Source organism: Dendrobates tinctorius, unplaced genomic scaffold (assembly GCF_039654945.1).
Source record: "Dendrobates tinctorius isolate UK_male_01 unplaced genomic scaffold, ASM3965494v1 ptg000056l, whole genome shotgun sequence".
NCBI classification, from domain to species: domain Eukaryota; kingdom Metazoa; phylum Chordata; class Amphibia; order Anura; family Dendrobatidae; genus Dendrobates; species Dendrobates tinctorius.
This window is the reverse complement of record NW_027361724.1, coordinates 15,082,329-15,108,561: the sequence shown is the minus strand read 5'-3', so window position 1 is coordinate 15,108,561 and position 26,233 is coordinate 15,082,329. Positions and strand designations below refer to the sequence as shown.

At 46.1% G+C, this 26,233-nt stretch overlaps 1 long non-coding RNA gene across 1 annotated transcript in view; it reads left to right on the top strand.

The window, feature by feature from the left end:
• The first annotated feature begins 1,297 nt into the window (after positions 1-1,297).
• Positions 1,298-26,233, top strand: part of LOC141091796 (uncharacterized) — a 64,487-nt gene continuing 39,551 nt past the window's right edge. Inside the window, exon 1 of the long non-coding RNA XR_012232573.1 lies at positions 1,298-1,461. This is a non-coding gene — a long non-coding RNA (uncharacterized lncRNA). The remainder of the gene's footprint in view (positions 1,462-26,233) is intronic.

Sequence of the window (26,233 nt, the reverse complement as noted above, 5' to 3'; positions counted from 1 at the left end):
CGCTTTATTCTGAGAGCTATAACTTTATTATTTTTCCACTGATGGAGCGGATTGATGACTTGTTTTTTGCGGCACAAGATGACATTTTCAGCTGTAACATGTTTATTTATGTTTATAATTTGGATTGTGTTTTATTTCACATTTTCCTCGGCAGTATGATGATAAAGCATTAATTTTTCCCTTAATCGATGGCATGCATGCGAATGACACACGTATGCGGCATGTATTGTAATCCGTGCTTTCTGAAAAAAATGGACATGTCTACTTGTGCGACACATGGTTCGTGTGAAAACATGGACATGTGGCAGCACCATAGATTATAATGAACAACAAATAAGAGAAGGGAAGGGAGAGTCAGCTCACAACCAGTTGCAGCAAAAGCCTGATGATCAACAACGAAGCCTGGGGTCCGGCTGATGCAATGCATGAACAAAGAATCCAGTGTGTTTCACAGTTAATTAAAAGTCAAGTGTTTATTGATTCTTCAAAAGTTAAAAAAACATGCTGACAGGTGGCTCTGGCCGATGTGGAACAACCGACGCATTTCAGCTTCAAACAGCCTTAATTATGGTTGAGGGCCTTTGGAGCTGAAATGTGTCAGTTGTTTTTTAACTTTTGAAGTTTCAATAAACACTGGATTTTTAATTACTGGCGAAACACGCTGGATTCTTGTTTCATGCATAGATTATGCATGTACCCCAATAGAAGTCTATGATTCTCTCCATTCCAGTGTTATTTTACTACCCCATATTTACGGACCACTCAGGAGCAGTCTGTGTATTGATGAAGGTCAGATGTATTGACCAAAACGTTTACTGCCTTTGACTGCAAATAAAATCATTCATTTATTCTCAAGTTGAGTGCCAAAAATTTACTTTATTATTGTTCTGGTGTGGGAACCTATTTTTGAGCACCGACACAGCTGTGCCACGATATACTTGATATGTGTTGGTAAATATGGCTGCCTTTATCTGTAATGTCTTCTTCTGTGCCAAAGGAACATATGGGGGCCCCTCCGCTACCAGGATCGGTTGAAATAGTTACCTCTGTACTGTCTTTAGATACAGTAAAATGCACATTTGTTCCTTGAACCTATGTATATATTTGAAACAACGCTTGTGCCATGTCCAAATAGAGATAAACCGCTATAAATGTTTATATGATGTAAATCTATTTACACAACATAGTTATTAGTATTGCAGTCCTTGACTTTTATGTCATCATACGTAAATTGCTGAGTATTTGTCACGAGTCAGGGAGCGGCTTGGCAGGGAGTGCACTGTTGCTGAAACAACAGTGGTTAACTTGATGTCATTGGAAACTTAAGACTCGTATGTTTCCCCTCCAACTATTTCACTTTTGTTTGCTCTCGCTTGTCATATCCTTTTAGCTCTTCTACTTCACTATACATTCAGCTTGGACAGCACTGAACAGACACTGATCTCTTGGCACCAGCGGAAGGTATGTGCATTGTCCTGGAAGCCTTCTATCATTGCAAGATCAATATTTTTTATCATGTTTAGAGCTTTCTAGAATAAGAGACAATAATTTATTATATAATAAATGGAACAGCTATAACTTAAATTAATTTATTTATTCATTTCCGTATCATCACAGTGTATCTTAATATTGGTGCATCCAAATTATAATACTTGTAGGGTATATGAACGACAATTTGTATGTGTTTCCGTGTTACCTATTTGCTATTAAGAGTAAGATAACATCTAATAATCTAAAAAGCTAAAATAATTACATGTTTTTTGTGGCAAAATTATTTCTAAGTATCTCATAATGTGAAATTCTACATTTTTGCCACATAAATATAATGTACTAGCTGAAGAGCCCGGTGCTGCCCGGGCATAGTAACTAACTACGGTTAGTTATAACAAATTATAATGATTATATCTATATATATAAAGTTGAGTGTAGAGCCTCGCCCACTCCGCATAGCCACATTCACTATAATATCCTACATCATCCCATCAGCCAGAGCCACTGGACTACTACCCCTAATATCCCACATCATCCTGTCAAAGCCACCGGACTACTACCCCTAATATCCCACATCATCCTGTCAGCCAGAGCCACCGGACAACTACAACTAATATCCGACATCATCCTGTCACAGCCGCCGGACTACTACCCCTAATATCCCACATCATCCCGTCAGCCAGAGCCACCGGACTACTACCCCTAATATCCCACATCATCCCTTCAGCCAGAGCCACCGGACTACTCCCCCTAATATCCCACATCATCCCATCAGCCAGAGCCACCGGACTACTACCCCTAATATCCCACATCATCCCATCAGCCTGGGGTCAGAACCAGAGTGCTGAGTGGATTTGCCCTGACTTCCATACCAATGATCCCTTTAATAGAAGCCTGGGGTGAGAATCAGAGCGCTGAGGGATTTACTCTAACTTCCATACCGGAGATCCCTTTAAGAGAGGCCTGGGGTCAGTACCAAAGCGCAGAGTGGATTTGCCCTAACTTCTATACAGATCCCTTTAAGAGAAATCTGGGGTCAGTAACAAAGCACAGAGTGGATTTGCCCTAACTTCCATACCGGAGATCTCTTTAAGAGAGGCCTGGGGTCAGTACCAAAGCGCAGAGTGGATTTGCCCTCACTTCCATACCAATAATCCCTTTAAGAGGGGCCTGGGGTCAGAACCAGAGCGCTGAGTGGATTTGCCCTGACTTGCATACCAATTATCCCTTTATTAGAACCCTGGGGTCAGAATCAGAGAGCTGAGGGATTTGCCCTAACTTCCATGCAGGAGATCCCGTTAAGAGAGCCTGGAGTCAGTACTAAAGCGCAGAGTGGATTTGCCCTCACTTCCATACCAATAATCCCTTTAAGAGGGGCCTGGGGTCAGAACCAGAGCTCTGAGTGGATTTGCCCTGACTTGCATGCCAATTATCCCTTTATTAGAACCCTGGGGTCAGAATCAGAGCGCTGAGGGATTTGCCCTAACTTCCATGCAGGAGATCCCGTTAAGAGAGCCTGGAGTCAGTACTAAAGCGCAGAGTGGATTTGCCCTAACTTCCATACCAATGATCCCTTTAAGAGACCCTGGGGTCAGAACCACAGAGCTGAGTGGAGCGGTCCTAACTTCCATACTGGGGATCCCTTTAAGAGAGGCCTGGGGTCAGTACCAAAGTGCAGAGTGGATTTGCCCTAACTTCTATACAGCTCCCTTTAAGAGAAATCTGGGGTCAGTAACAAAGCACAGAGTGGATTTGCCCTAACTTCCATACCGGAGATCTCTTTAAGAGAGGCCTGGGGTCAGTACCAAAGCCCAGAGTGGATTTGCCCTCACTTCCATACCAATAATCCCTTTAAGAGGGGCCTGGGGTCAGAACCAGAGCGCTGAGTGGATTTGCTCTGACTTGCATACCAATTATCCCTTTATTAGAACCCTGGGGTCAGAATCAGAGAGCTGAGGGATTTGCCCTAACTTCCATGCAGGAGATCCCGTTAAGAGAGCCTGGAGTCAGTACTAAAGCGCAGAGTGGATTTGCCCTAACTTCCATACCAATGATCCCTTTAAGAGACCCTGGGGTCAGAACCACAGAGCTGAGTGGAGCGGTCCTAACTTCCATACTGGGGATCCCTTTAAGAGAGGCCTGGGGTCAAAACCAACGCGCTGGATGGATTTGCTCTGACTTCCAAACCAATGATCCCTTTAGGAGGGAAGATGTGCCTATAGGATGGAGGATGTGTGATGGTATATGGGCACAGGAGGGGGGATTAATTTCTGTTGTGCACTCTGCTCCTTTCTGGGGGGCAGACAATGGCTGGGAGCTTATGTTCCCAGGGATGTTAGATTTCTCCCACCATGTCCGTGTCTGCTGAGGTGTTGTCAAGTGGGAAAACTTGCTCATAGCAACCAATCACAGCTCAGCTTCTTTTAACCAGCTCTGGTGAAATGAGAGTTGCTTAGTGATTGGTTGCAAGGAAAACTGTTGCTCATAGCAACCAATCACAGCTCAGCTTCTTTTGAACACCTCTGGTGAAATGAAAGATTCTTCGTGATTGGTTGGTGATACACACATACATTCAGTTTTATATATATAGATTATTATTATTATTAATTTATATAGCGCCATTAATTCCATGGTGCTGTACATGACAAGTGGGGTTCCATACAAAGTTATAGATATCGTTAACAGTAAACAAATTTACAATGACAGACTGGTACAGAGGGGAGAGGACCCTGTCCTTGCGAACTTACATTCTACGGGATAGTAGGGAAGAGACAGAAGGTCGGGGGTGCAGCAGCTCTGGTGGTGATGAGGCGGCAGCTCAGGCGGTGGTGAGGCGGCAGAATGGTCATTGCAGGCTGTAAACTTTCCTGAAAAGATGGGATTTCAGGTTCCGTTTGAAGGATCCGAGGTAGATATAATCTCTGATACACGCTGCACATTTACTGTATATAGTGATAATGCACTTCCCATCCACACAGTCTGTCTTATCACTGTCTATATATCCTGTTAAATGGATAACATATACTAAGCTTATGATAATCCCCCACTGAGATGGCCTTGTGCCAAGGGGTCATTTGATCACTGCATGACTTTTATCACTATTCCAAAGGTCATACTATAGGAAGCGCCATAGTAAACTACTGTAGTAGAGAAGCTGCTGGGTGACATTCTCTTCCTTTGCACACTGTCAGGTATTTAGGATCCCATGTGTATGTACTGTATATGTATTCTAATTTTACAGTAGACTTTACATATGTACCTATACATATTCGAGGTGTAATTAAGTTTCAGCATATAAATAGACACATTTGGTGAACGGGATGGGCACCCCGCAGTGGGAGTATGTATAGGGTGGATATACTGTATTTAAAAAACCTGTAGTGAAACCCCCTTTACAGTTGGCCTGTGGATTATGTGTCCTGCACATTTTTATGGAAATGTAAGATGGCGCAAGGCAGTAGTCGTGGACGAGATACTCGTCCCTTAAGCCCCGCAACGTTACATGAAGGTGGGGGTTCTGGCTGGGTGTGTGGACTCCGTGTATGGGGGCGCTATGCCCTTGCAGGGCGCATGTTACTGATGTCTTTGGTTGGCCAGGACCAGATGTTGAGGGCTTCAATGAGGAAGACTCCCACTCAAAAATAAACATTTTACTAATGGGGATTGTATACAGTAGATAGCGAGTGCACAGCTTAATGAACGTTTCCTTCACAATACAGAGCATTTTCACACACCGTCTCAGTTCTTTCCTCATAACTTGCATGGTTTCTGTCTCCACTGGTTGACCTGCCTTCACCACAACCCAGATCCATACTACAGTCCAGTTAGTGAGAGTCCTACTTTCAACCCATATTTCCGCATTCTCTCGTCCCTCTCAATGGAACTAGTTTGCTAATATGACCAGTACTTATCTTTTTTGCTTCTGACATTCTCTGTTTCATCCGGGCCTGTTACCTTCCCCAGTTATAAACTCGGGGCTGTATTGCTTGGTGTACGGTGTTGTCCTGATCTTCTTGCAACCGTACAAGCTAAAGAATTCCTGCAACACTTCCGCCTCAAAGGCTGGACCTTGATCTGTAAGCACTCGCTCGGGATATCCGTGTGGTCGACAAAAGTGCTGTTGGAATGCTCTGGCTGCTGTCCTGGCTGTTTGATCCTTGACAGGCACGACTACCAGGAATCTCGAGTAGTGGTCAATGATGGTAAGAGCATAAACGTAGCCTGAACGGCTTGGAACCAGCTTCACATGGTCCAGGGCGACCAACTCAAGTGGTTGTTTGGTTATTATTAGCTGCAAAGGAGCTCGCTGGCTGTTACGGTCCTTTCTGCGCAGGTTACATTGTCCACACTCCCGGCACCAATTTTCAATGGCCTTCCTCATACCAGCCCAGTAGAATCTCTCTCGGAGCAAGACCTCCCTCTTTGGAACTACCACTTGCCAGACCAACTCATGAGTGCGGGCATTGATACTCCTCCGGCACAGCTTTCACTCATAGATGAACAGCCGGCCTCTCTCCTTCCACAACTGCTGGGTTTCTTCAGGAGCATCTGGATCTGGGCATGAGTCAGCTTGTGACAGTACTTTACCAGGCGGACTGCGGGGTCGCTATCCTGCGTTTCTGCCCAGTCATGATGAGGCTGTCATGATACCAGTGCTGGGTGACCGGCACTGCTGGGGTAAATGTTTTGACCTCAGTGCAGACTCTCACCTGCACACCTGGGACCTATTATGGTGGCCTCTCATTGGTTCTGGGGAGGCTTCGTATAGCCTCAGGAAGCTCCCATCCCCCGTCAGTTATACTTTCGCCCTTGGCATTGTGTGGTGACCCCTGAGTGTGTTAGTGCTGTGTTCTGGCTGCTTGATTCTCTGTGTATGACTCGGTATGTTCTCTGGAGTCTGCTTTGGATTCTGCCTGGTACCTTCTACGTCTGTTTGGTTTTCATCTCTGCTTGGCTCTGACTATCCATTCTGTCTCATCCCTGGTACTTTACTGAGATCTTGTGTATGACCTTTGGCTTTGTCTGACCTCCCGTCTGTTTATGCCTCCTGTACCTCGCTTGCCTGTATTGTGCATGACCCCCACTTTGCCCGACTTTGAGTTTTCTACCTTCTTTGAAAGCAGGATGATAAGCCCCGCCCCCTTGCAGTCACATGACCGTTCACATGACCATAGGTCCTGTGCCTACTTTCTAAACTTCTACATTCAGGTCCCGTGCATCTTTATTTTCCGGCTGTTCTTGTCCCCAGTTGTCCCTACGGTGCGGGTGAGTCCCTGCCTAGTGGAAGCTGTATGCCGGTGCTGTCAGGACCCTGACATTATAACTGACCATTAAGTTTTTTGGGGGGTTTTTGTGCAGAGAGTTATGGATCCCATACAGTCTCTGGCTGACCAGATGAAAAGTCTGAGTCAGATGTTTCAGGGTCTATCTCTGGAGCAGCAAGCTCTGGCTCGTTCTCAGCAGCAGGTTTCTGAGACAGTGCGGGGGGCTTTAGCTGCTGGATCTCTGGGGGCTGGGGCGAGTGATGTTGTTTTGGTGTCCCCAGAACCACCTGTTAAACTGCCTTACTTTTTTTCTGGAAACAAAAAAGAGTTCAGGGTCTTCATGGAGGGGTGCAAACTTTTTTCTAGTTCGAGACCACGTTCCTCTGGGGACGAAAGTCAGAAGGTTGGGGTCATTATGTCTCTGTTAAGAGGGTCCCCACAAGCTTGGGCTTTCTCCCTTCCTCCCACTGCCCCTGAGAGAGTGTCGTTGAATGCATTTTTTGAGGCCCTCGTGCACATTTATGATGAGCCTGACCGAGTGCGATTGGCAGAGGACATGGTGATGAGCGTCTGTCAGGGGAAACACTCAGCTGAGTGGTTTTGTACTGAATTCCGCCGCTGGGCCGCAGAGATCTCTGGGAACGATGCCGCACTCCGAGGACTCTTTCGCAGAGGCTTGTCCGAGCGGCTGCAGGATGCCTTGGCATTACATCCCCCACCTAACTCTCTCGAGGACGCCATGACCCAGGCCGTCCGGATGGACTGCAGGCTGCGGGCCAGAGGGGTGATGCAGGTGGAAACTCCATTGTTCCCCAGTGGAAAAGAGACTGCCCCTGAGCTCATGGATGTAGGCGCCCTCTCCCTGAAGGATACGGAGAGGAAACGCCGGAAGGACAAGCAGTTATGCTTTTACTGCGGTAAAACGGGACATTGGAAAAGGGAGTGTCCTGATTGCCTGTCTTCAACCTCGTCGGCGGGAAACGACTAGGTCTGGGTAGTCTACGGGGAGACTACTCAGACCCTCAGGTACCCTTTTCCTTGTTTTCTAAAGTCTTACTCATGTGGAAAACCTAAGTTGTTTTGTTCTGGACAATCTACCTGCAGGGTTGGTGCTGGGCATGCCCTGGTTACAACGTCATAACCCAGTTATCAACTGGAAAACGGGGGAGATTGTTCAATGGGGTTTAATGATTTTAAGTTATGTGATAAATCCGCACTGCTGGTTGAACCTGTTAAATCTGTGTCTGTATCATCTGTTGAGCTGGAAGGTATTCAGGAATGCCTGAAGGACTTCAAAGATTTATTCTCCGAAAGTGAGGCCGAGACGTTACCGCCACATAGACCCTTTGACTGCGCTATTGAGCTGGTCCCGGGGGCTAAATTACCTAAAGCCCGTCTGTTTAATTTGTCTGGTCCTGAGCGCTTGGCTATGAAGGAGTACATTGCTGAAAGTCTGCGCAAAGGACACATACGTCCTTCAGTCTCACCTGTGGCGGCAGGTTTCTTTTTTGTAAACAAAAAAGATGGCGGGTAACGTCCCTGTCTCGATTTTCGGGAGCTTAATCAGATTATAGTACGGAATACGTACCCCCTTCCGTTGATTCCCGATTTGTGTAACCAACTATCGGGGCAAAGTGGTTTTCTAAACTGGATCTTTCGGGGGGCATATAATTTGATAAGGGTCCGAGAGGGGGATGAATGGAAAACCGCATTCCTCACGACCGAGGGACTGTTTGAAAATTTAGTCATGCCATTTGGTCTTACAAACGCCCCTGCCATATTTCAGAATTTCATCAACGTGGTATTCTCAGATCTCATTGGTCGTTTTGTCGTTATCTACTTAGATGATATTTTGATATACTCCTCCGAGAAGCATTCTCATTTGGAACATGTACGAACTGTTCTCCAAAGACTGAGAGAAAATCATCTGTATGCCAAATTGGAGAAATGTGTATTCTGTGTGCAAGAATTGTCATTTTTGGGATTAATTGTATCCGGTGAGGGTTTTCGCATGGTCCCCAAGAAGGGGCAGGCCATTGCGGATTGGGTGCAACCCCAAGATCTTAAGGGTCTTCAGCGCTTCTTGGGGTTCGCCAATTATTACCGCAAATTTATCCGGGGGTTTTCGCAAGTGGTCAAACCTCTCACGGATCTAACATGCAAAGGTGCGGATGTGAGAAATTGGTCTTCGCTCCCAAAAGAGGCCTTTGCGACGCTGAAAAAATGTTTTATGTCTGCTCCTGTCTTGGTACAGCCAGATCCTTCCAAACCATTTGTGGTGGAGGTGGATGCCTCCGAGGTGGGGGTGGAGGCAGTGTTATCTCAAGGGTCTGCCACTCTTACCAACCTCAGGCCATGTGCTTTCTTTTCCAGGAAGTTCTCTGCTGCTGAAAGAAATTATGATGTAGGCAATAGAGAGCTTCTTGCGGTCAAGTTGGCATTTGAGGAATGGAGGCACTTTTTGGAGGGGGCCAGTCACCCGGTTACTGTGATCACTGATCACAAAAATTTGTCATACATTGAGTCTGCTAAAAGATTAACGCCCAGACAGGCCCGTTGGTCACTTTTTTTTTCTCGTTTCCAGTTTACTATTACTTTCCGTCCAGGGTCAAAGAATGTCAAGTCTGACGCCTTATCTCGTAGTTTTCACCCTGTGTCTGCCCCTGAGCCACCGTCCTCCATCCTGCACCCTGGGGTGGTGTTAGCAGGGATCTCGTCTGAATTGCAATGGGAAATTGAGGGGGCCCAGTCACTGGTTCCTGCGGCCAAGTCAGGGGGCAAGTTGTTTGTCCCAGAGCAACTTCACCTTAAACTCTTGCAAGAGTTCCACGATCCAAGTTGTGTGCTCACCCTGGTATATCAGCCACGCGACTGGTGGTGGCTAGGATCTTCTGGTGGCCTACTCTTGGTTCTGATATAAAGAAATTCATTTCTGGTTGTGGGGTCTGCGCTCGTTCTAAAAGCTCCCATAGCCGGCCGGCGGGGGAGCTGATGCCCTTGGAAGTTCCCGAAAGACCGTGGACCCATCTGTCCATAGATTTTATTACCAATCTTCCCTCTTCCAGGGGTAATACGGTGGTATGGGTAGTGGTGGACAGATTTTCAAAGCAGGCTCATTTTGTACCCCTGTCCGCATTACCTTCTGCTGAGACCTTATCCAGATTGTTTGTGCAGCATGTGGTCCGCTTGCATGGGGTACCCCTGAATGTGGTGTCTGATCGTGGTGTGCAGTTTGTGGCTAAGTGTTGGCGTGCTTTCTGCAAAAAATTAGGGATATCTCTGTCCTTTTCGTCTGCATACCATCCTGAGAGTAATGGTCAGACGGAACGCACTAATCAGTCTCTGGAACAGATCTTCAGATGTCTAACCTCTGCTAGACAGAATGACTGATGTGATATACTGCCGTTGGCTGAATTTGCCTTCAATAGTCGGGTGAGTCAATCCACTGGTCTGTCCCCTTTCTTGATCAACTATGGGTTCAGTCCTCATTTTGATGAGTTTTCTCGTCTGGATTCGGGGTGCCCCGGGGCTGAGGACTCTGTTCAGCGGTTAAAAAATACATGGGCATGACTACATGACTACATGCACTACCGACCCCATTCCCTCACATCTCCTCCAGTCTCTCTCTCCAGTCGTCACAACCCACCTAACTACAATCTTTAATCTCTCCCTCTCCTCGGGCATTTTCCCATCCTCCTTCAAACACGCCATCGTTACTCCATTACTAAAGAAACCTGCTCTCGACCCATCCTGCACAAACAACTACAGACCAGTCTCCAATCTCCCCTTCATCTCTAAACTTTTGGAACGCCTAGTTTACTCCCGCCTTACCCGTTACCTCTCCATTCACTCCATTCTAGACCCTTCACAGTCCGGCTTCCGCCCCCTACATTCGACTGAAACTGCACTCATCAAAGTGACCAATGACCTTCTGACAGCAAAACGTAACGGTGACCACTCTCTGCTCATTCTTCTTGACCTATCTGCAGCTTTCGATACTGTTGACCACCATCTCCTACTCTCTAGGCTCCAGTCACTAGGCATTAAGGACACTGCACTCTCCTGGTTCTCTTCCTATCTCTCTGACCGCTCCTTCAGTGTTTTGTTCTCTGGCTCCACGTCATCTCCTCTTCCTCTTGCTGTCGGGGTACCTCAGGGCTCAGTCCTTGGCCCCCTTCTTTTCTCTCTCTACACGGCCCCAATTGGACAGACCATCAGCAGATTTGGCTTTCAGTACCATCTTTATGCTGATGACACACAACTATACACGTCTTCCCCCGACCTTACCCCCGCTGTACTACAGAACGCCAGTGACTGTCTGTCCGCAGTCTCCAATATCATGTCCGCTCTCTATCTGAAACTCAACCTCTCCAAAACTGAACTTCTTCTGCTCCCGCCGTCTACTAACCTCCCTAAATCTGACATTTCCTTCTCCGTGGGTGGTACCACAATAACACCCCGGCAGCAGGTGCGCTGTCTGGGTGTTATGTTTGACACCAATCTCTCCTTTACATCCCATATACAATCCCTTGCCCGCTCTTGCCGCTTACACCTAAAGAACATCTCTAGAATCCGCCCTTTTCTCACTATGGAAACAACAAAAACCCTCACGGTTGCATTGATCCACTCTCGCCTGGATTACTGCAACGCTCTATTAATTGGCCTCCCCGTCACTCGACTATCCCCTCTCCAGTCCATACTCAATGCAGCAGCCAGGATCGTCCATCTGGGTAATCGGTACTCGGACGCGTCCGCTCTTCGCCAGTCCTTACATTGGCTGCCCATTCATTATAGGATCCAATTCAAAGTACTTGTTCTCACCCACAAAGCTCTCCACAGTGCGGCACCCCCTACATCTCTTCTCTCATTTCTGTCTATCGGCCTAGCCGATCGCTGCGCTCTGCAAACGACTTTCGACTAACCTCTGCACTAATCCGTACCTCCCACTCCCGACTCCAAGACTTTTCCCGTGCTGCTCCTATCCTCTGGAATGCTCTACCCCAAGAAATCAGGACTATCCACAATTTGCATAGTTTTAGGCGCTCCCTCAAAACACACCTGTTCAGAGCGGCCTATCACATTCACTAATCAAAGTCATTCTCTGTGTAAGTGTGCGTGCGTAGCCCATTCACTATCTCCATCCATCCTTCACTCCTGCAAGATGGCTGGACCTTCATTGTAAATACACCATTGTAAATACACACCTGTATTTTGTATCCTCCTCACCTCATTGTAGATTGTACGCTCTCACGAGCAGGGTCGTCTTATTTCGTCTTATTTTGCTTTAATTATTGTATTGTTAGCGTTGTTACTTATGACTTGTGTTTTGAAACTGTTAAACTGTAAAGCGCTGCGGAATATGTTGGCGCTATATAAAGATTATTATTATTATTATTATTATGGGCAGAAGTCCAGCGGCGTATATCTAGGTCTCAAGGAAGGTAAAAGTTTTTCGCTGACAGGAAACGAACACCTGGTCCCATGTTTCAGGTTGGAGAGAAAGTTTGGCTCTCCACGCGAAACATTAAGTTAAAGATTCTGTCAGCCAAGTTGGGCCCCAAATTCAATGGCCCGTACAAAATTGTGGAAAAAATCAACCCAGTAGCGTACAGGCTATGCCTTCCACCCTCTTTCAAGATCCCTAATGTCTTCCATAGATCTCTACTGAAACCGTTTGAAGCAGTCCGGGGAGAATCCGAGTCCGCTGCTCCTCCGGTTTCAGTTGAGGGACATGTGGAATATGAGATTGGTCACATCGTACATTCTAGGTTGGTACGGCGGTCTGTACAGTACCTAGTTCATTGGAAGGGGTATGGGCCAGAGGACAGGTCCTCGGTGCCGGCCCGGTTGATGCATGCGGATCGTCTGGTTCGGGCTTTCCATGCTAGGTACCCGGGCAAGCCTGGGGTTCCAGAGGCCCCCCGTTGAGAGGGGGGTACTGTCATGATACCAGGGCTGGGTGACCGGCACTGCTGGGGTTAATGTTCTGACCTCAGTGCAGACTCTCACCTGCACACCTGGGACCTATTATGGTGGCCTCTCATTGGTTCTGGGGAGGCTTCTTATAGCCTCAGGAAGCTCCCATCCCCCGTCAGTTATACTTTCGACCTTGGCATTGTGTGGTGACCCCTGAGTGTGTTAGTGCTGTGTTCTGATTGCTTGATTCTCTGTGTATGACTCTGCCTGTTCTCTGGATTCTGCTTTGGATTCTGCCTGGTACCTTCTACGTCTGTTTGGTTTTCATCTCTGCTTGCCTCTGACTATCCGTTCTGTCTCATCCCTGGTACTTTACTGAGATCTTGTGTATGACCTTTGGCTTTGTCTGACCTCCCGTCTGTTTATCCCTCCTGTACCTCGCTTGCCTGTATTTTGCATGACCCCCGCTTTGCCCGACTTTGAGTTTTCTACCTTCTTTGAAAGCAGGATGCTAAGCCCCGCCCCCTTGCAGTCACATGACCGTTCACATGACCATAGGTCCTGTGCCTACTTTCTAAACTTCTACATTCAGGTCCCGTGCATCTTTATTTTCCGGCTGTTCTTGTCCCCAGGAGTCCCTACGGTGTGGGTGAGTCCCTGCCTAGCGGAGGCTGTACGCCGGCGCTGTCAGGACCCTGAGAGAGGCAATGGATTTAGGGTGGCCTCTTTCACGATAGACCGTCTGTTTCTCACTCCTTGGGCACGTTGGGCCGCCATTGGCCGGTGGAAGGCAGGTAACTCTATTTCTTCGAGTGCCTCAGGGTCTTCTCCTGCATCTGGCAGATTGGGCATTCTGGACAGCACATCAGCATTGGTATTCTTGTGCCCCACTCGGTACTTGATGGTAAATTCATAGTTAGACAGCCGGGTCACCCATCGCTGCTCCAGTGCACCTAGTTTTGCAGTCTCCAAGTGAGTCAACGGGTTGTTGTCCGTGAAGATGGTAAACTTGGCTGAAGCTAGGTAATGCTTGAATCGTTCAGTCACAGCCCAGACTGTGGCGAGGAACTCCAGTTTGAAGGAACTGTAGTTGTCAGGGTCCCTTTCAGTGGGACGAAGCTTCCTGCTGGCGTAGATCACTCTTTCTTTGCCATTCTGTACCTGTGACAGTACTGCTCCCAGTCCCACGTTGCTGGCATCAGTATACAGAACAAATGGTTGGTCATAATATGGGTAGGCCAGAACTTCATCTCCTGTGAGAGCCATCTTCAGTCGAGTGAAAGATCTCTCCAGTTCCTCATTCCATTCAAATGTAGGACTTTTCTTTCTGGCTTTCTTGGGCTGGCCCACCAGAAGATTTTGCATAGGTGTGGCTATCTCGGTGAAGCCTTTGATGAACCTTCGGTAGTAGCCTACCAATCCGAGGAATTGACGTACCTCATGGAGGTTGCTGGGCTTCTGCCAGTCTCGGATGACAGTGACTTTGTCAGGATCCCGTTGCCACACCTTCTGCACTCACTACATGACCGAGGTACTGTATCTTGGGCTTCAGGAGGTGGCATTTGCATGGCTTCACTTTCAGGCCAAAGTTGGACAAGGCTTTAAACACCTCAGCCAGGTGCTTCAGATGGTCTTCATAAGTCTTGGAGAAAACAATGACATCATCAAGGTATAACAGAACTGTCTCGAAGTTCTTGTGTCCAAGACAGCACTCCATTAGCCGTTGAAATGTCCCAGGGGCGGTGCAGAGCCTGAATGGCATGTAGTTGAACTCGCAGAGACCCATTGGTGTAGTAAACGCTGTTTTCTCCTTGTCTGCCTCTGCTAAGGGAACCTGCCAATACCCACTAGTGAGATCTAAGGTGGAAAAATAGTTAGCAGTTTTAAGTGCAGCTAATGACTCTTCAATTCTAGGTAATGGGTAGGCATCCTTATGTGTAATGCTGTTAATTTTTCGGTAATCAACACACATTCTCATGTTACCATCCTTCTTTTTCACAAAGACTATTGGAGCTGCCCAGGGGCTACAACTATCTCTGATCACCCCAGCCTCCTTCATTTCCCGCAACATACTTTTGGCACCTTGATATTGTGTTGGGGGTATAGGCCGGTACCTTTCTTTAATGGGTGGATGGTCTCCAGTGGGGATATGGTGTTGAACCCCTTTTGCCTTCCCAAAGTCTAATGGGTGTTTACTGAATACCCGCTCATACTCCTGAGTCACTCGGTAAACCCCACTGTTTTGGTATGAAGGGGTGCAGTCAGTTCCCATATTCAGCAGCTGACACCATTCCTCTAGCTGCTTTACAGAGCCATTGTCCTCCACCTGGTCGGATGAGACCAAGGGCTCTGCTGCCTGTATTGCATTGTTACTGACAGTAAGCAGCTTAGCAACTGTGGCATACCGAGGTATTATGGCCTCCTCCTCCCCACAATTCAAGAGGCGTACAGGTACTCTCCCTTTGCGGACATCAACTACCCCTCTGGCTGTCAGGACAGTGGGCCAGCTATCAGAGTACACTGGCTCTACCAATGCTTGGTAATCTTTTCCTCTGAGGCCTATGGCTGCCCGACACCAAATTAACATTTCAAATCTGGGTGGTATCGCAATGGGGAAAGAATCACTCACTCTGACGCTGCCAATTTCTCCGCCAGACAGTTCTACCTGCTGTCTTTGCATCAGGGCCTTGATCTCCTTCTGCAGGACTCGTTGTTCACTGGAACCAGCAGTCTCAGCCACCTGTTGCAACAAAACTATAACCTCGGCAAGACAATTTTCAATCACATTAGTACCTAAGGTCATCATTGGATTACATTCTCGTCGATCAATATCTACAACTATCAAACCTTGAGATTTTAACTCTACTCGCCCCACTTTAATAGTAATCTCTTTACATCCTACTTGCGGCAAAGACTGACCATTGCTGGCAACTACTGTCAGTTCATCACTTGGGCCGCCAGTAAGTTCAGAGTCAGCCCAATACCGCTTGTAAAGGATATATGGCATAGTTGTCACCTGAGAGCCAGTGTCCAGCAAAGCGTTCATGGGGATGCCGTCAATCACCACTGGGAGGACAGGTCGCCCTCCAACATACTTGGCTCGCCAGTTCTTTGGGTCTTGTGATCCTACTCCTGGGGGTTGGCCCTTTGCCCCAGGGGTTGCTCGCTCAAATAACAGAACCTTGCAATGTGGCCTGCCTTGTGGCAGTGACGACAGATGGGACGTCCGTCCATGTCATAGCGATCGTTGTCTCTTCCTCGGCATGGAGTGATCCTCTTCTTCCATAGCCATGGGACATCCTCTGGACTGGAGGCCAGCTGGATCTTCTCCTTTGATGACACCTGCAGGGACTGCACAGTTTTGACTAGTGCAGCCATATTTTTGGTCAGCTCCTGGACCTGAAGACGCAGTTCGGCAGAAGGGTCTTTGTCCAGAGTCTGTGCATCAGCCTCCACAAAGCTAAGAGGGAAAGATGCTGCTTCTTGATGGTATGTGATTGCTGGGCGCTTAAGGGGCGCTGGACAGCTGACATTTGGTTCATGCAGCACCCGAATAGCCTTGTCTTTGAAGTCTGCAAAGTCTAGATCAGGGTTCTGTTGGGCTGTGATGCACAGCTGTGCTCTGTGGGTACTGGATAGGAGTCCCTCAATAAATTGCTCCTTTCACAGTCTGTCTCCATCTTTCACACTGTCTGGATCAATCTGCTTGATAGCTCGCAGCGCCTCCTGCAGGTTAAGGGCATAGTCCCGGATACTGTCCTGCACGCTCTGCTTACAAAGAATCTCATCTTTATTTCAGCTGTAGGCGGGTGTCAAAGGTGATTTTTAGCTTAGCCAGGATCTTTTTAACAGTCTCTTTATCAGTGTCCGGCCAGGCTTTTACTTCAGCTAAAACTGTTCACTTTTTGGTTTTCAGACAGAGGATACACCTCAAACAAACTGCACAGTCTCTCTTTAAATTCACTCAGGGTATGTGACTCCCCTGAGTACTGCGGTAGCCAGGCCGCTCCCGGTATATAGGGCATGGACAGCGGCATTATGGGGACTGCTGCGGTGGGCGCTGATTCTTGTGGCACTGTGGAGGCAGCGCTGGCTGCAGGATGCAGCGGCGCTATGGGAGCTGCAGTTGCGCTGGGTCCTGCAGCTTGTGGCACTGTGGGGTTTGCAGTGGCGTCCGCCGCTGCATCTGCTCTTGCCTCAGACATTCTCTTCCCCCCTAGTTAACATTTGGCCAGGCCCTGGGTTGCGCTGGCTTACCGACTGCCGCTCTGCAGGCTGGATGATCGGGGGGACGCAGGGACTGCAGGCCTCCGCTTCTCACTTTCCCGCGCGCTGGCCTCTTCCCACGCAGCACTTCGCTTTTCGCGCTCTTTTCCGCTGGCTCCGCCCACGACGGCCCGCCCCTGTTGCTTCCCGCGCGCACCAAGCGGCGGGATAATGGCGGCAATTGCACTAATAGTCTATGGCACAAAACACAGTCTCTGGCACACAGGACCCGGGGACACCAGGCTCCGTAAATCCTATTCGTGACGCCAAAATGGGTCGCCCTTCCAGGGCTGTGGGGTACTCGGTATGGGGCTGGTCTCTCAAAGGAGAATGTCACAGCAGCAGTGACCCGGTCTGTGGCCCTGGGCGCCCATGTAAAAGGGGAATGTGATGGACTAAAGTTTATGAGTTAATGATTCGTGACGCCACCTGTGGTGTTCGGCAATGGAGATGTTAAGACAGATCCTCTGGGACAGATGGTGTGGTGCAGCTATGATGTTGTGGCCCTCCACAGGTAGGGTAGTAGTCCCAGGGCAGTGAGGATAGGTGTTGAGGAAGTGGGTGTAGTGTCTGGCACAGAGATGTAGCTGTGCTGACGGGATTGCAGGAAGAAGGCAAGGACACAACAGGGTGCAGTTTCTTTACCTTTACTTTGCTTGGCAAATGGAGTCCAGGGTCCAGATTACAGATGGCACAGGAGTTGGCTAGCCTGGAAGCAACTTAGGAATCTCTCTAGGCAGATGGGTTGTGTAGTCTCCTTCCTAGCGCTTAGTTTTAGGTACTTGCAGCACTGTGTTACACTGAAGTTCCACTTGCTTATTCTCTTTAGAACTCCCTCGTATGGCAGACAGCTGTAGCCTTCTTCTTCTGGCTCACACGTCGCTGTTGTGCCTCCAAGTCTTATGTGGGAATAGAGCATTTACAGCTTCCTATTCCTCCGGTTTCTGTTGCAGGACCATCAGTGTCGGTACAGCCTTGGAGACCGGGCTCCAGATCATGCGCTATAGCTGGGAATGAGCCTGAACTCTCTGCTCAATCCCCCAGCACTTCTCCTCCACGTCCACACACGTTGCCCTCGTCACACGAACTCCTCATTTCCCCTTCCTGGCCCCCAGAGAGTAGCTCTTCCCTGAGTTTTGGTTCAGAGCTCCCTCTGCTGACCTGGAATGGGAACTGTGTTGTGTGTTGTGGTTAACTGCCTGAGAGATCCTTTATTGCTTTCAATCATGACATCACACTCCCTAGGAGGAAGGCAATGCCACTGTAGCGACCATACTCCTGGGGGCGCCACACAGCTCCTTAAAGATAAGTAGATTATATATACTACATTTATATAAGTCTCTATATGAACATGCTGAATGTGGCCAATAAGTCTACATCCAGGAGACATTGAGATCTGGAGGATATATTTATTATATACATTTACATTACTAGCCACATTTGCTTCATCCTCAAGGAAGGTTAGGACACTGTGTGTGGTTATATCCTCACTATATACTGTGTTGTATATTAATACACCAAAAAAAAGATATCGCATGCAACTTAATAATAAAACGGCAATTTCATTAAATATGGATTCATAAGTTTTATAAAATATCTATCACAATCTATCTATATATGGTAATAGGTGATAAGACTCACAGAGATAAGCAGAGAGCCAGGTGCAGATTGCATGGAACACAGTACATTTGATATAAAAATTCAAAGATAGTACATTTGCTGTAGTGACAGATTCTTACGAGTGCACTGTCATCACAGCAGACAAGAAATATTACTCCGATGCAATTGAGGGAGCAGTAAGAGCCTTTATTAGTATTGAAATAAAATTCACAAACCAGTTTTCAGCCCCGAACTGAAGCTTTTGGCAAGTGAATATACATCTTGTCATACACTGAGTGATTTAACCACCATGATGGTGAGGATTGGGAGGAGGGAGAGGAAAAGACAGGATTTAAATGACTTATAAAAACCATTCACATCAAAATCCTGGTGACGGATACCCAGCTAGCAAGGATCGTCGGCGTTGCTGTGAGGTGTCAGCTGTCACATACAGCTGACAACCGCACCCGATCGCTGCTCAATGTCAGGCCGCGCGATCTGTGCGCTGTACTAGTGCTGCAGTTTGTGGGAACCCACCTCACGCAGAGCAGTACTAATACAGCGCATGTCGTGAAGGGGATAAATAAATAAAAATACACATATGGTATTACCTCATTCAGAAAAGTCCAATCTATCAAAATATAAAAACAATTAACCTGATCGGTAAACGCTGTAAATGGAAAAAAATAATAAATGCCAAAATTACGTTTTTTGGTCACTGCAATTCCCAAAAAAATGCTCTAAAAAGTTATCAAAAAGTGTTAGGCGTCAGGTTTCTGCGTCTGCTCTGCAGGAATCCAGAGCCTCACATTCTGCGGTCTCCTGCTGTCTTTCTATTGCAGAGGAGATTACTTTGCAGCAGACCGTTCCAGTGACTAAGTCCCTCTGTATTCCTACTGGGCATGCTCACGAGACTATCTCCGATTGGAGATTGGGAGTCATGTGCCCAGGTCCTGTTCCAGATCTCATTGGTGCATCTTGGAGATCCGGAAGGTCCCGCACAGCTATAAAAAGCGCGCATGGCCGTTCCGCCATGCGCTAGTATAGACTATACTGCTATGTGTGAATGGTGACGGATGTATGTTTCTGGTGACTGACTCATTATAAAACCCCTTCCCTCTGATATTACGCATGTGGATAGGGAATTAGTTTAGCAGTCAGTGCCAGTCAGTGGCAAGCCTTAGGCCACTGTGCACATCGCACCTCTACGCTAGCGTCCGACATTGCGCTTGCTTTCTAGCTTTGTCATCGAGCGGCAGTGTCCTACGCCACGCTGCAGTTGCAGCCCTTCTTGGCGGTCGCAGTAGCGATGCCGCACACACGGTAGGTCTAGACGGACACAGCTCCTCTGTCTTAGGTCCTGCTGCTGTGACCAGATACCGTGTGTGCATTTACCTGAGGCCTGTGACACTAACAGGCTCAGCGTTTTTGTATGTTTTTGTTGCGGTGTCTCTGTGTGTGAACAGAGCCCGCTCTGCGCACTTTGGGTGAAGTTCAACCTGTGCGCATTATACCGCCATATTGCTCCTCTTTCATTACCTAGCAGCAGTCATATAACCTACTGCACGGTGGACCCCGAGCGGCGAACGCACTTTATTACTATTTTTATTTAGTGCGTTCTGCCGTTCCTAACAAAAAGTTACATTTATCCCCAAATTGTAATACTATTGCTATGTAGTAAAATTAATGGTGTAATTCAAAAGTACAGCTCATCCTAGAAAAAAACAAGCCCTCATATGTCTATGTGGACAGAAAATAAAATATTCAAGGCTTAGGGAAGAAGGGGAGGAAAAAATGGAAACGCAAAAACGGAATTTGGCTGCAGGGTGAAGTTGTTAAAGGGTTGATTCAAGGAAAAAAAATACTCAACTAAATTAATAACAAATGCATATTAAAAAGCTGAAAAAATAAACCAAGCAGACTGTCTACAGCCAAGAAGTCAGGAAAAGGACAATAATCCATTCAAATTAAACTTTAAAAGTACTTATAAAAAAATCCCATTTAGGCCTTCGCAAAATACTGGAGAAAAATTTAATATTTAATAATCACTTTAATGATCAGTTTTTGAAAGGTAACATCCCAAGTAAATTTCTATCACATTCTGTCACCAACAATTAAAAACATTCTGACCCCCAGTAAATTCCCGTAAAAGGAAAATCTAAAGAAATTGTTACTCTACCTGGAAGTTACAAATGCAGAACCACAAGCTGCCTGAGTGGTGAAATCATTCACAATGATATTTCTGAACTTAAAGGGAATCTGTCACCACATTTGACCTATCTAAACTATTAATATGGCCATACAGGTTACAGACAGCTGAGGACAGTGATCCCTGTATGTCTCATATCAGCTGTGTTTTTGTTCATAAATAAACTTTTATCACTTTATATAAGTGACCTCTTCCAGGCTCTGGGGAGGACTCTGCCTGGAACATAACTGCCTCCAGAGCTTATTATACTTGAAGGAGAGTTACCAGTATGAGACAAGTAACTAACACAGAACAGGAGAAATTAACTTTGTCTTCTCGTAAACACATTTTTGCAGCTCTCTGAGCTCTGCTGTATTGCAACCCTGTCTGCCTCTCAGATGGAAACTGAGAGGAACCTGCAGATGTGTCATGTATAATCACACACAGCTTTGCAGTGAGATCAGGAGAGCAGAGAGTGGGTTTTACACATCACACTGGTAACCATTACATAACACACTGGTAACTACACCTTCATGTAAAATAAGCTTTTTATCCCTTATGTTGTACCGTAATGAAAATGACTTTGTCACTGCTATGTGACAGGTAATGCATTATTATGGGTGTATTCTGTAAGAATCTTCAAAGGTCATGTATTACTCCTGTTGGGGGTGAAAAACTGGTATGTTTGCATTTTTTAAATACAGTGGGGAAGAAAAGTATTTAGCCAGCCACCAAATGTGCAAGTTCTCCCACTTAAAAAGATGAGAGAGGCCTGTAATTGACATAATAGGTAGACCACGACTATGAGAGTCAAAATGAGAAACAAATCCAGAAAATCACCTTGTCTGATTTTTGCAAGATTTATTTTGCAAATTATGTTGGAAAATAACCATTTGGTCACCTAAAAACATGCTAAAATTCTGTCTGCCACAGACCAGTAACTTCTTCTTTAAGAGGCTCCTCTGGCCTCCACTCATTACCTGCAGTAATGGCACCTGTTTGACCTTGACATCTGTCCACAACCTCAAACAGTCACACTCCAAACACCACTATGGTGAAGACCAAAGAGATGTTGAAGGACACCAGAAACAAAATTGTACCCCTGCACCAGGTTGGGAAGACTGAATCTGCAATAGGCAAGCAGCTTGGTGTGATGAAATCAACTGTGGGAGCAATAATAAGAAAATGGAAGACATACAAGACCACTGATAATATTTCTCGATCTAGGGCTCCGCACAAGATCTCACACCGTAGGGTGAAAATGATCACAAGAACAATGAGCAAAAATCCCAGAACCACACGGGGGGGACCTAGTGAATGACCTGCATAGAGCTGGGACCACTGTTACAAAGGCTACCATCAGTAACATACTACACTGCCAGGGACTCAGATCCTGCAGTGCCAGACGTGTCCCTCTGCTTAAGCCAGTACATGTCCGGGCCTGTTTGAAGTTTGCGAGAGAGCATTTGGATTATCCAAAAGAGTATTGGGAGAATGTCATATAGTCTGATGAAACCAAAGTAGAACCTTTTGATAGAAACAAAACTTGTTGCATTTGGAGGAGACAGAATGCTGAGTTGCATCCAAAGAACACCATACCTACTGTGAAGCATGGAGGTGGCAACATCATGCTTTGGGGCTGTTTCTCTGCAAAGAGACCAGGATGAAAGATCCGTGTACATGAAAGAATGAATGGGGCCATGTATTGTGAGAATTTGAGTGCAAACCTCCTTCCATCAGCAAGGGCATTGAAGATGAAACGTGGATGGGTCTTTCAGCATGATAATGATCCCAAGAACACCACCAGGGCAATGAAAAAGTGGCTTCGTAGGAAGCATATGAAGGTCCTGGAGTGGCCTAGCCAGTCTCCAGATCTCAAACCTTTGGAGGGATGTGAAAGTCCGTGTTGCCCAGCAACAGGCCCAAAATATCACTGCTCTAGAGGAGATCTGCGTGGAGGAATGGGTCAACATAACACCAACAGTGTGTGCCAACCTTGTGAAGACTCAGAAAATGTTTGACCTCTGTCATTGCCAACAAAGGATACATAGCAAAATATTGAGATGAACTTTTGCTAATGACCAAATACTTATTTTACACCATAATTTTCAAAATAACTCTTACCAAATCAGACAAGGTGATTTTCTGGATTTGTTTTTTCAATTTGACTCTCATAGTTGTGGTCTAAATATGATGTCAATTACAGACCTCTCTCATCTTTTGTAAGTGGGAGAACTTGCACAATTGGTGGCTGTTGGCAGCGGATTATTCAGGATATTTTCCAAGCGTGTGAAAACAGAGCTTCTTTATTCAGGAACAAACAAGAACAATATATGATAAGCTTAATAGATCAGGAATAAATCATTTGTGTGTCTCTATCTGTGCATCATCTACAGCAGGCTGCTTCTCTCATACACAGACACAGGAAGCAAAGTCACATGCTCTTCCCGTGTGAGCCTCTGGGAGTTTTTTTTCTAAAACTTTATGAACAGCATACAAATCTAGCAAGTAAACACTCATAGACAGGAATGGAGTTGTTGCACCAAACATATTCCAACACCCCCACTCAACAACTACTTATCATGTTAGTTCCATTGCGGTTCTGAAGTCCACAAACTTGGCTTTTGATAATGGCTTTGTCATACCATCAGCTATTATCTTGTCAGACTCGCAATAAACAAACTCGAGTACACCACGTTCCACTAAGTCACGTAAGTGGTGATGTTTTACATCAATGTGATTAGTCCTTGCACTAATCTTCTCACTCCTGACAAGTTTATTGCATCCTTGGTTGTCCTCATAGATAACTGTTGGTTGAGCTAATGGCTTGCCGAAATCTTCCAAAAGTTGTTTCAACCAAATTACTTCTTGATTTGTATAAGCAGCAGACATACAGCTCTAGCAAAAATTAAGAGACCACTTTCAAATGTTCAGTTTTTCTGATTTTTCTCTTTATAGGTATATTTTTGAGTAAAATGTAAATTGTTCTTTTATTCTATAAACTACTGACAACATGTCTCTGAATTTCCAAGCAAAAAATGTTTTTTTCTGAAAAGGAGAAATGGTCAAAATAAAAAAAACAGTGCTTTCAGACCTCAAATAATGCTAAGAAATCAAGTTCATAATCATTTAGAAACACCAATACTAATGTTTTAACTCAGGAAGAGTTCAGAAATCAATATATTGTCGAATAACCATGATTTTTAAAAACAGCTTTTATGCGTCTTGGCATGCTTGCCACGAGTCTTTCACACTGTTTCTGGTGCAAAAATTTAAGCAGTTCTTTGTTTGATGGCTTGTGACTATCCGCCATCCCCTTGATTACATTCCAGAGGTTTTCAATTGGGTTGAGGTCTTGAAAATGGGCTGCCCATGACATGGTTTTGATGTGGTGGTCTTTTAATTTTTGCCAGAGCTGTATATTCTGCTTCTGTAGAAGATAATGCAACTGACACTTGTTTTCTGCTGAACCAATAAATTGAATTTTCTCCTTACTTGAACAAGTAACCAATTGCTGATTTCCAATCACTTGAATCTCCAGCCCAATCTGCATCCACATAACCTGTGAGAGTGAGATCTCCTGATGCAGATATCTTAAGATTTAGCCTTGGAGTTTCTTTAAGATATTGAAGAATTCTTTCAATTGCATTCCAGTCTCTTTGGCATGATTTGCTTACACGTCGGCAGAGAATTCCAACTGTGGCTATGATATCTGGACGAGTTGTGGTTGCTATGTATAGAAGTGCCCCCACTGCTTGTTTGTAACTCTCATTGCTGGGTAGCAGATCTTCTTCTCCTTCCAACTTTAAGTTGGACGGATCCATTGGTATTGACACACCTTTGGCTTCTGACATTCCAAACTGGTTTAGTATTGCGGAATTTTAGAACTTTGGTTGAGATGAAAACTCCCATCTTCCTCTCTCTGGATTTGGATTTTGAAATAATGTCACATTTCCAAGGCCCTTAGTCTCAAAGTGCTAGTTGAGAATTTCACCCATCTTTGCAATTTCCTTTTCATCTTGATGAGACATGATCACATCGTCTACATATAGGAGAACATGCATTCACTCCTTCGCTACGTTTTTCATATACAAACATGGATCAGCTTGAGTTTTTTTAAATCGTTCATCCATCAAACCTTTGTTCATTTCCGAGTTCCAATCTCTTGTCGGCTGATTAAGTCCATAGAGAGATTTTTGCATTTTACAAATAAGGTACTCTTCACCCTTTTTAATATATCCCTCAGGTTGGCTCATGTACAACTCATCTTCAATGTCACCATGTAGGAAGGCTGTTTTCATGTCAAAATGTCTCACTGTCATCTGTTGAACTGCAGCTATGGACATTAAAGTTCTGAATGTGGTTAGTTTCGCAACTGGAAAAAATGTAGCATCATAATTAGAGTTGAGCGATACCGTCCGATACTTCAAAGTATCGGATCGGAATGGATCGGCCGATCTTTAAAAAAAGTATCGGTATCGCCGATTCCGATACTGGAAGTCCCATTCAAGTCTATGGGACTTCCGGTATCGGAATAAGAAAAACCCTGTTTTTGCCTTGTACAGCCTCTCTGGGGTCTGTACGGGCCTTTCGGGGGGCTGTGCCGGCCTGCCAGGGGGTCTGTGCAGGCTCCGGTGGTCTGTGCCGGCCTGCCGGGGGGCTGTGCCGGCCTGCCGGTGGTCTGTGCAGGCTCCGGTGGGCTGTGCCGGCCTGCCGGGGGGCTGTGCCGGCCTGCCGGTGGTCTGTGCAGGCTTCGGGGGTCTGTGCCGGCCTGCCGGGGGGCTGTGCCGGCCTGCCGGGGGGCTGTGCCGGCCTGCCGGTGGTCTGTGCAGGCTCCGGTGGTCTGTGCCGGCCTGCCGGGGGGCTGTGCCGGCCTGCCGGTGGTCTGTGCAGGCTTCGGGGGTCTGTGCAGGCATCGTCCGATGGGACTACAAGTCCCATCGGGCGATGCCTGCTACCATGACAGTGATTGACACATTAGCCAATGATGGGACAGTAGTAGTCCCATCATCCGGCTAATGTGTTGAATGTAAAAAAAAAAAAAAAAAATTACATGCTACATACATGCTACATACATACAACATGCATACTACATACATGCTACATTCATACTACATAAATACTACATGCAACATACATACTACATATATACTACATACATACTACATATATACTACATGCATGCTACATACATACTGCATGCTACATACATACTACATGCTACATACATACCACATATATACTACATACATACTACATGCATGCTACATACATACCACATACATACTACATACATACTACATGCATGCTACATGCATGCTACATGCTACATACATAACACATATATACTACATGCATGCTACATACATACTACATGCTACATACATACCACATACATACTACATGCATGCTACATACATACTACATGCTACATACTACATATATACTACATGCATGCTACATACATACTACATGCTACATACATACTACATATATACTACATGCATGC